Source organism: Solanum verrucosum, unplaced genomic scaffold (assembly GCF_900185275.1).
Source record: "Solanum verrucosum unplaced genomic scaffold, falcon-dt-bn FXZP01000262.1, whole genome shotgun sequence".
Classification (NCBI taxonomy): domain Eukaryota; kingdom Viridiplantae; phylum Streptophyta; class Magnoliopsida; order Solanales; family Solanaceae; genus Solanum; species Solanum verrucosum.
Window position 1 is genome coordinate 1,904,142 of NW_026020366.1, and position 12,668 is coordinate 1,916,809.

Consider the following 12,668-nt stretch of genomic DNA (forward strand, 5'->3'; position numbering starts at 1 on the left):
ATTATAATTTTTTTAATTTTCTGGCCAAATTTTGACTAAATTTTATGGCCATTTAGCAATTCTAGTTTGAAAATAACTAAAAGGGCAAAGTAAAAAGTAAAGTGGAGAGTAGTGTCAATTTATATCCTATTTTTCTTTAATAAATGTGCATTATCTTAGCAATTCACTTAATTAATGAGGAGTCAAATTCTTAAAAAGAGTTGTAGGATTCGTTCCAATAATATATAGTCTAATTCTAACTTCTTTTTTTACTCTACCTTATTGACAATTTAATTGCCATACATAGTAAAACATCACTTAATTAAGATAATATATTTATTTTTTATTTTGATTTGGGTCAATGACAAAATCACTCATTTCGATAAGATAATAAGATAATAAGATAATATGTTTTCAAAAAATCTCTATGTAAATATATGGTCCCATTAATAATATAAATTAATAATTCTCTAAACGTACAAATATATTTAAGACAATTTAGTGAAATATGATTCTACTATTTTTTTTTTGTTAAAATTTAAATCTAGTTGAACCTCATCTCTAACTTTTCTTATTGCATCCAAAAGTTTCGTTGTTGCCACGACTGCAAACCTTTTTGAGTACATGTGAAATGTCTCTTTTGTACTCACATAAGGCTTTACGTATTTGATTTGTCATTGTTTATTTTGTGACACCTTTTAAATGAGGAATCATTTTTGAATATGGTTTCAAGAAATTTCCTTTGCTGCTTATATAGCACCATCATATATTGAATGTTTTTAGTAAATATACAATGAATTATATTTGATTATTAAGAAACAATGAACATTATGTATAATAAATTTATTTTTACAATTTATCATTGAATTCTTGAACTTATTTTTACAATGAATCATTTAACAAAAAATTATATTACAATGAATCATACACATTATACAATGTACTTTATGTATAATGAACTTATTTTTTTTATATGAATTCAATAAATATGATACATAATTTTGTTACTACAATGATTTTGATGTATTCATTGTACTTTGTAAAAAAAAAATTCATGTGAATTCAATAAATATGATACATGAAATAGTAAGATACAATGACTTTGATGTAATGAAAATTAACCTTCATTGGATCTCAAAACACTCTTCAAATTAATAAATATTAATTTATTGATTATATAATACCCTACAAAATAATAATATTTTATGGTCCCGCCTTTATTAATTCGGAAAATGTCATATTTGTCCTTGTACTCTCTGAAAAAGATTAGATTTGTCCTTCGGCATACTTTTTTTTTCCGTATATTTGTCCTGCCATCCAACTTTAGGCACATATTTGCCCTTTTGTCATACTTTTTTGATATATTTGCCCCTCTCATCCAACTTTAGGCACATATTTGCCCTTCAACGGTTAAGTCTTATGTTCTCTCTTTTATCATCCTACGGGGAGCCTACGTGACACACCTATATATATATATATATATATATATATACATATATCCCACTTATAATTTCTTTCTAATTTATTTATTATATCCAATCAATATTATACCCACCCATAAAACCCTTTCCTAATATTCTTATTTCACAATAAAAAATACAACTAGGAGTTTTGGCTTAGTACAATTTGATTAGGAAATAGCTACCTATTTCTAAGAATGCTAAAATTTGTATTGAAATAGTGCTGTAATAGAAAACAGTCAAAATCATAGCCACAAAATTAAACATCAATTGCTACCGAAAAAACTAGTACAGTACTAATTTTCTTATTAAAAAATGACCCAATAACTAATAAAAAGTGAAGAAGCATCAGATGTTTTTATCTTTGAACACCTTAAATTAGTTTTGCTAACATATCATTAAATCTCACAGGCTAGAAAAGCTAATTTTATTATTTTTCTTCCTTTTTTATTAAAAAATTGACATTTTCTTTGAGTCAAAATTCCTAGCTTTAAAATTTAAGGGTTGGCAAGGAAAAGGTAAACAAAGAGGAGTAGATGAGTCTTAAGTTGAATGACAGGGGAAAATATATTTAAAAAAATATGACGAAGGATAAATATAACCTTTTTCTGAGAGTATAAAGACAAATACGATCCTTTTTCAATATTAATTTAATAAGGTTTTATTTTATATTTAATAAAATGATATGTAGAGATTACCATGCAAAGTTCTTAATTACATAATAGACAAATATAATCTCAAAAAATTAAATCAACCTAGACCCTTGTTTGGCTGTATTTCCTTTTTAACCTCTTTCCTATGGGAGTGTTGATTTCCAAGAGACTAATGCTAGTAGCCTATTTCTTACCTTAGCCAGATTTTGAGTGCATTATGGGAGACAAACTCTTGCTAACAAATTTAGTATTGTTTCTCAAATAATCCATCTAATCAAAATTACATAATCAACTTTGAATTTCACTTTCTTGGATCAGAAGAAGAGGAATCATCCCACCAAACTTAAAATTGTGTTTTATGTTTTCAACTCATCGTCTGCAGTTTGACAGCTCACATATTAATTATGCTACATCTAAATATTAATAAAGACAGGCTCAGCCTCGACTTTGGCTTTGGCTTTGATTTTGACAAATAATGTGATTAATTGATAATTTTTTAATTTCTTTTTCTTAATATTAATTCGCTGAATTATTTATTAAATAATTCGCAAAATTTATTTGATTTTTTGCATTCGCTTAACGGAATTAACAAATTAATTCACTCAATAAAACTAATTTAAAATTTGCGAAACTATTTCGGAAAGGACATGATCCTTTCGGGCAAAAATTTCTTTTCCCGATAGACATCATGTATGTTCTGAACAGATGAGTCTATTCTGAATAGGTGAGTTCGCACCTATCACTCACTATAAATAGAGAGGTTTCCTCTCAGTTTTCTGCATCGAATTTTCTTCTTCTGCATACATTTTCTTACAAATAAAGTAGAGTCTTTGTGTGATTTCGTGCTAGCTTTTGAGTTTGCTGAAGTTATTGAAGTGTGAGGTATCGCTACTTCTTTAATAAGTTTATTCGTTTTATCTTGGTATTAAATAATCCACAACCTTGGACACACTGAGGGGATTAAATTCATTAAGGACACACAGTGAATTCTGTAGATTTTGATATTTTCTTTCTTTTCATCTTAACAGTATTTCTTACTTACTATTATGAATACGACAATTGAATTAGATAACACTGAGTTCTTTGAACATATCTATCTGTATAAAACTAAATTTGAATTATCGAGTGAAGGGTCTAAACGACCTTGGGAAGAACTAAAGGAGTATATACCTAATAAAGTGATTTCAGAGCATAGTAAATGTCAAAGGACATCTACTTCTTTTGGATGTGATTTTGTAACATTTCTTGTTGAAAATGAGCATCAAACATTCAAAGAAGTTATGTCCTTCGAGGACACATTCTTTTGTAAAGAGGCTTTCAATAGTGAGATTGATTAAATCTTGAGCAATCATACTTGGCATTGATTGATCTTTCTCCAGAAAATAAATCTTTTGGATTGAAATGGATCTTCAAAAGGAAAATGAAAGTTGATGGAGCTATTGACAAATACAAGGCAAAACTTGTCACCGAATGCTTTAGATAGAAAGAAGACCTTGATTATTTTGACACATATATACTTGCCAACAATTAGAATTACATCTATTCGGATGTTAATTGCACTAGCTGCAGTATATGACCTTGAAATCCATCAAATGGGTGTAAAAACAACTTTCTTAAACAAAGAATTGGAGGAAGAAATTTAAATGGAGCAATCCGAGGGATTTCTAGTTCCTGGTAAAGAAAAGAAAGTGAGAAAACTTGTTAAGTCACTCTATGGACTAAAACAAGCACCCAAAAAATGGCATGCGAAGTTTGACTAAACTATGTTGGCAAATGAATTTAAGATCAATGAATGTGATAAATGTGTTCACATTAAAAATAGTTCAAATCGAGTTGTCATTATTTATTTATATGTGGATGATATATATTCTTATGATGAGTAACAACATTGTCAACATAAACATTATTGAGCTTATGCTTGCTAGTAAGTTCGATATGAAAGATATAAGAGTTGCCGATTTGATATTGGAATTAAGATTCACAAAACTCTTTAAGATCTATCATTGTCTCAATCTCATTATATTCGAAAGGTACTTGAAAATACAAGTACTTAAACTTCAAAAGTAAAAAAAAAAAAACATCAATTAATGTGATATTGATCTTGCTAAGAATAAAGGTGATAGTTAATCTCTCAATTGAATTATGTTAGAGTGCTGAAAAGTTTGATGTACATCATGAACTGTATATGATCAGACAAAACTTTCGTATAAGTAAGTTGAGTCGATACGCAAGTAATCCCAATCAAAATTATTGAATGACAATGAAATGAGTTTTGAGGTATTTAAAACACACTCAAAACATTGCTTTGCATTACAACTAGTATTCAGTAGTTGTTGAGGGATATAGTGATGCGAATTGAATTACTAGATCAATTGAAACTAAGTCCACAACTGGATATGTTTTTACCATTGGTGTAGGAGAAATATCTTGAAAATAATACAAACAAATATGTATCACACACTCTACAATGCAGTTTGAGTTCATAGCCTTAGACAAGGTTGGTGAAGAAGCTAAATGGACCCGAAATTTCTTAGAAGATATTCCATTTTGGCCCAAACCAATGACTCATATATGCATGCATTGTGATAGTCAAGCTGCAATATGTAAGTTTGGAAGAGTTATGTTTAACGGTTAGTCTCGTCACATATGACAAAGACACTATACTGTTAGACAACTACTTTTTAGTGAAATTATCACAATTGACCATGTAAAGTCAAAGGATAATGTATCAGATCCACTTACAAAAGGCCTAACTAAAGAGAGAGTTGAGAAATCATCAAAGCAAATGGGACTATGGCCGAGGACAAATCATAGTGACGATAACTATACCTTTAAGACTGGAGATCCCAAGATCTTGGTTTGAAGAAACAGATCAAACAAAGTCATCGATGATGGTTCAACATTATCAAAATAATTTGTATGGTCCATTCTCATGATGATGAGACAATGTTCAGTAACAATTAATGATAAAGACATTAAGACTTTTTAACAAATTCTAAGTTTGATACAAGGTATATCAAATGGTGTATCAACAGAATAACACATTTAGAAATAACCTATGTAAGTGTGAAATGTAAGTCACTTCAAGGAGAATCCGATAAGGCCAGTTCTTTATTCACTTATGAACTAGAAAGTATTTTTCATGGCTGAAACGAAAAAAAATAATGAGAACCAAAAAATAGTTAAAGGGTTAATTGTGCGACTTATATTTTCTAAGTATACGCTAAAGCTCCACGGTTCAAAGATATCAAATCTATCAATTGACGGAGTATATTCGATTTATATTCACTATGGAAAGTTCAAAGAGAAATCTACTTATCCAGATGCAATCAATTCTTACTTATGAATCACACAATTTTTCATGCATATGTTTTAACAATAGACATTCTCATTTATGTGGGGAATTGTTGGACTTAACAAAAGTGTGAATTGGGAAATGACAAGTGAAGAAAGAATGAAAAGTCATTTCTCCCTCGTTGGTAGAAGAAAGAAAAAGCTTTGTTCTTATATTAGGAAACACTTCCTTTAGCTCTTAAAAAGTTTAGTAGAAGGTGTCCACTCGCGTTGTCATCGTCACTTGCTCGCTCGGCTTCGACAGATGATTGATTGATAACTTTTTAGACAAAATACTACTCTCATTAATTAATTTATTTTTTCTCATTATTAATTCGCTAAATTATTTATTAATTAATTTACGAAATTAATTTGAATTAATTAATTTGCGTAACAGAATTAACTAATTAATTCGCTCAACAAAATTAGTTTAAAATTTGCAAAACTGTTTCAAAAATGACTTGTTTCTTCCGAACAAACATTACTTTTTCCAAAAGACAACATGCTTGTTCTGAACAAATGAGCCTGTTTTGAACGGGTGAGTTCCCACCTATCATTGACTATAAATAAAGAGGTTTTCTCTAAGTTTTGTGCATCGAATTTCCTTCTTTTGCATACATTTTCTTACCGACAAAGTAGAGTCTTTGTGTGATTGCGTTGCTGACTTTTGAGTTCACTAAAATTATTGAACTGTAATGTACCACTACTTCTTTAATACGTTTATTTGTTTTATCTTGGGAGGAAATAATTCACAACTTCGTGTACAATGAGGGGATTAAATTTCTTAAGGATACACAATAAATTTTGAAGACTCAATTTTTTTCTTTCTTTTCATCTTAACACTATTTTTGATTTACTATTCTAAATAAAAATTATAAGGAATTAAGTAATTAATTATTTCTTAATTTTTTAAACTTAACCATTAAAATGAAAGAAGAGAGTACTATTTAGTTCTTGACAATAAGCTCTAGTGTTCTACTCCCTCCATTCCATATTAATTAAATTTTTGAGGCATTTTTTATTTTTCAAATTAACTTAATTGTTCAGTTTTCAAGACTACTTTTGAAGTGTTCTTCCAATTTTACCCTTCATTTGAATTTTCAATGTGATGACTTCAACAAATTTGACAATAATTAATAAGGGTAAAAATGGAAAATTATGTTCAATTTATGTCTTAATCTACTTTTCTTAAAGGGTGTGAAACACCTTAAAAATTCAATTAATATAAAATGAAGGGAATAGTATCTTAATTACGTGTATATCGATGCTATAATTATTATGATAACCATTTATATTTGGATTGCTGCTATATTTATTGGCAATAATTGGACTGCTGCTAAAATTATTGTTCTCGTCATTTTAGTAATTTCTCAAAGACCAATTCTGAGGAATTATTCTAGGTTTGGATAATTAGACAAACATATATTTATACTCCTTCTCAAATACGCTGTCTCTCCTTAATTACTTGTCAACTTTTTCTTTTTAGTTGTTTCTAATTATTTGTCCATTTTGATAAATCAAGAAAGGTCAAATTTTTTTACCTATTATACCCTCAATTAATTACTTTGAAAAAGGTAGAACTTTTCAAAAATCTTAAGTTTTTAATTAATCTACTTCATAATTAATAAGGGTAAAATGATAAACTCATTATATCAATTATTGTTTTCTTAATCGGTGTGTCAGTTCAAAAGTGGACAAGTAATTAGGGATAAGGGGAGTAATTATTACTACCTCCATCCAATAATAGTTGTCCACTATACTAAAAATAATTGTCCAACAATATTTGTCAAGTTTAGAAAATTCAAGAGATAATTTAACTTTTGTATCTATTTTACCCTTCCTATTAAATACTCCCTCCATTTCATATTAATTGAATTGTTGAAGTGTTTCACACCCTTTAAAAAAAGAAGATTAAGACATAAATTAGACTTAACTTTCCATTTTTACCCTTATAAATTATTCTCAAATTTATGATTAAAAATAACTAAACATTAATTAATAACTAATTCCAATATTAACTAATGAAGGGTAAAATTGGAAGAACATTTTAAAAGTAGTCTTGAAAATTGAACAATTAAGTTAATTTAAAAAATGAAAAATGTTTCAAAAATTCAAATAATTTGAAATGAAGGGAGTAATATTACCCCTAATAGTTATTATTTCTTAAGGGGTGTGCCAAGTCAATAGTGGACAACTATCCTCAGAGAGGTAGCATATTAACTCATGTTTATAATTTCCACGTCTTTCAAAAAAAGCATTAAATTAGCATTTTAAATATGATGTTTTGGTACAAAACTTGTGGGCAGAACGGGAACAATTAAGTCATTTCATATGGGTGTTACGCTAAAAATGATATTTAGAGGCAATTAATTAATGATAATAGTTTAATTAATGTTAAATATATTTTTTAGAGACAATTAACACTCTTTGTACATGTCATTAAAACCTATAACGATATTGGATCTAACAACAATTAACTAATGTCGATAAAGATTTAACAATCTTTATTAATATGCACATTTATTGTCGCTAAAAGTTATTTTTATTGTAGTGGTAGGAACATTATCAACGCCTCCTGCGTTTTCCTCAATGTATTAAAAAGATGTTACGATCCAAAATCAATGACAAAAGTCTGAAGCATGTCCTTCAAAAATCTGAATAGTCTTCTCAGAATGACAGTCAGTCTATGGATGGAAAATTATGCTAGGTCAACCCTATTGCAAGATGGAGGGTGTATTTAAGTTTAATTAGTTAAGTAAAATGATGTCTTTAAAACTGTCAATTATTCAAGAATGAAACTAATAATTCACACCAAATTTAGGGTTGTTTTTAATACTTCCCTTGTTGCAAATATCTAAATAACCACGATATTATTGAAATAATAAATAATGAGATTTGAAGACTACAATCTTTTCGTCATTTTTGGTTCTAAATGATAAAATATTTGAAAATTTTGAGCTTGAGATACTATTGGAGCCATTAAGTTTCAATATGAATTTATCGTGTCTGAAGATTTAAAATTTTCCACCTCAAACTCCCTATAAATTCGGTATAAAATATGTTTCATCAGCTCTTTCAATAAAAATGGCAATATCACAAAATATTCAAATTTCATGAATCAAAATTGATCTAAATATGTCTGTTAAATATGAATTATGATGTTGTGGGAGTATAGTTAAAATTTGAAGCAATTAATATGAAACAATAAATGGATATGAGTTAATCGAAAAATCACTTAGATTTTCTATTTTAATTAATCAGTGTTTATTTTCAGAAATAATTATTACTAAGAACAAAATAAGAAAAATGTACTTAATTATATCTTGATTTAAAAAATAATTTTTTATGAATCATTTAGTAAGCATGATAAGTAAAGTAATTCAGAGAAGCATTAGAAATTAGAGACATTAAAATGTGTTGAAATAGAAATCGAGTTGGGTCATAAGTCATGACCCACTCAAATTTACTTTGGGCTCAAATAGGTTGAGCTTAAATGGGCTAAAAATCGGATTTGGTCATGAATCATCCAATCTGACCCGCTTAATCTCAATAATTTTAGGTAAACTTACGGAAATCTCATACATTTGGGGGCTAATTACATCTTATCCCAGAGGTTTTCCCAATTACAAAAATTTCAAATTTTTCATTGCTCTTGGATACATTCCTTGGTTGTCCGATACATTGCAAATGATGCACTACTTAATTAGAGGGATGCATCCAAAGGGGATATGGATGTATCCGAGAGGATAGAGATGTATTTGAGAGGGGATAAAGATGTATTCATGTAAAAAAATTTAAATGATAAAGGAGTTTAGAGATTATGATATCTTAAGTTGTGTATTTATGTAATTTTTCAATAATTTTAACATAATGCTATTTAACTTTTATAACCATAATTTGAATTTTAACTCAAGAAAAAAAGAAGTTACAAATGGATGGATAAATTCTAGAAGATATAAAATAGATCGTAATTCATACCTTCAATATGGGAACATACATTATTATACCAATGCAAATAAAGAGTCTTAAAATAGTTGAAATTGGAGATTAAATTTGGCTCAATTAAAGATTCTTTCAAAATAGGTTAATGTTGAATGAGTTGAGATTTACCCAATTCAAATTATTTTGAGGTCAACTCATAAAATTCTGGGCGGGTTGGACGGATTACCTATATTTGTGCTCATTTTGACACTCTTAGGTAGGGGTGTTCACGGGTCGATTATTGATCAAAATCAAAACCAAATCAATTTAATCGGTTTTCAAATTATTAAAACCAAACCAAACCAAGCCAAATTACATTTATTGATTTCACTATTATCGATTTTGGTTCAGTTGGATTCAGTTATTAGGTTATTAACCATACACAAAAATAAAAGAAATGATTTAATCAAAAGGGGAAAAAGACAAAACTTAATTCAAAAAGAAAAATAATTAGAACAATTGACTTTACAGAATTTTCGATCACTAAATTTACTGTGAATAAAGCTTCAAAATTCACCACTTGGCTTAGACAAGAAAGAGACAGTGTTCCTAGTCTCACCGAGAACTGTCATAAACACTCATATACATGAAAATAATAAGATAAATGCTCCCGTCTTGGACATTTTTGCTTTCATAAATAAATTATAATTAAATTTTGATAACTACGTACATAAGATATTTAAAATTATTCATAAAAAAATATATTATATATATATAATAATGAATTATATGTATATAATTGTTCGTTAGGTTATTTCTTCTATTTTTTTTTAACAAAATCAAAATCAAATCAAATATTATCGATTTGTAAAAATGTAAACCAATCAAATTAAAATCGATTTGATTTGACTTGTTACTTTGAATCAATTTTTATCCAAACCGTAAATAATGCTACCCAATATAAAAATGACACTTTTTAAAATTAAGTAGCATTAGTTTCCTTTATTCATTGTTAACTTTGCGCCAATCGAATACCATCATATTACACAAAATGAAGGAGTAATTTCTCTGTTCGATTTTTTTTTTTTTTTTCTTAATTTGATTCCAATTACACCTGTAATAGTTCTGTACATATATTTACATGCGAGTTCTATTACATTTCACAAATAATTGTTTGAAATTTTTTGCACTTATATTCAATATATAGAAGAAATAAATAAAGAAATAATTTAGCATTTTAAATTGTTTAAGTATTTCAATCACGATCATCTTAATAACTTAAAAAGATTATATGCTAAAATCGTTCATGAATTAATAGATCTCAAGTTAACTTGATCTAATATCTTTGCTCCCTCAATGTTTAGGGAATTATACTGGGAAATGACTATAATTGATAATATAGTTTAATTAACAATTACTTCCTCCGTTTATTTCCACTTGTCACATCTGGACTTGACATACATATTAAGAAAACAATGACTGACATATGTATTATACCACGCTATTCCTATTAATTGATACTTAGTATTACATTTTGAAAAATAATTTAGAAATAAGTAATTAATGTTAAGAGAAAAACATGGAAAATAATAATTGTCTTTTTTTTTATATGTTAAAAGTGATAGTTAAAAGTGAAATCTATTTTAAAAAAATAACAGATGAGTAAAAGTGAACAAAGAGAGTAAGTAATAAAATTATGGAAAAACTGCATAATTAGATATACTTCACTACCATATATCCTATTATTACCTATACTTACAAAATATTACGTATCTTACCACTGATTAAATGTTTTCTACGTATCTTACACTTAGATACATGTATTTTTGTTACCAAATACACAAAAAAAAGGGAGAGAGGCAAGTGAGATTGGTGAGGGAGGCGAGCGGGATTCGTATGTATCTCTGATGCATACTAATCACACTAGATACATGTATCTGTATGTATCTAGGGTGATTCACATGTATCTAGAATATCATATACATGTGTGAGTGGTGAGCGAGATGAGAGAGAGGCGAGCGAGATTTGCTATATATCATAGATACATGCGAATCCACTTGGATATAATGTATCTAGAATAAATTACACCTAAATTTGACCTCATGTATTTGAGATACATGTATCTTGACGTATCTGAAAGCACCAAAATCTGGTAAGATATGTAATATTGCAAACTAGAGTGTATTTAAGTAATTAATTCCTAAACTAATAAATTTTCCTAAAACTATCTCTTAATTTTTGAATTAAATAAAAAAATATTTATTATTAATATAATTGACAAATAAAAGATGAAGGGAGAGAGGATATTATTTTTATTTTATTTAAATAAAAGAAGAATATGTAGTAAATTGAGGTAGACAAGGAAGGGTAGTCTTGGAAGGGAGATATAATAATGAACACAAGAATCCATATGAAAAGGGCAAGAATTTCAAGTTTTGAGGAGATTGGTGGGAGAAAACGCCGGGAAAGTGCTCGTGTCGCCTCGAAATGGAGCATATCTAAAACCCTAAAATATTTCATGGCTGCAACCCACCGTTTCCTATCTCTACTGCTAACATTTTTTATTTAAAAATTATAATAGATCCAAAATAATTGTATATTAGGTTTAGAGTTGTTTTCTTGGGATATAAAAAACGTTTAATAAGGATTTTCAAGAAAATCTTGATGCTTCCTAGAAATCCTAGTGGAAAGAACTAAATGTGATACGATTGTCAAATAAGTTACGGGAAAATTACCTAATTGAACAAACTTAAGCACCTTATACACAAGATATAGTTATACTTGTACCTTTTCGTGTAGCAAAATCTTACATTTATCGATCGTCTTCCCCTATTTCATGCATGTATGTATCTTTTTATAATGAGCTTCAAGGTCATTTTGTGATTTTCACTTTCTTTTCTTCTCTTGTTACGTTTGACCATCTCCATAGCTTTTGATAGTTGTTTGCTTGCGGGGATGGATGACATGATTTTTGAGGTGATCAAATATGTTTTGAGAGAGTTTGTGAGTTATAAAAATTTGACCCCAAAGTCAACATTTGAGATTAATGAGATCATTTCCAATTATGATAAATCCACAAAGTCTGAAGGGTAATTTATGTCTTAAGCAGATGATTTGCAAGGGTCCCGTGGTACTCATGAGTGATTTGGACAAATGATCAATTTCGAGTGTTAAAACCAATTTTAGAACAAATAGATTTTTCTCCATTCAGGTGCGCGTATTATTGGTGCACAAGGAGCGTGATCGCTCAAGTGGGAATCAATATAGGTTATCTCGTAAGAGAGGGACGTCATAGGCAGTGCTCTTAATGCGTGATAGCATA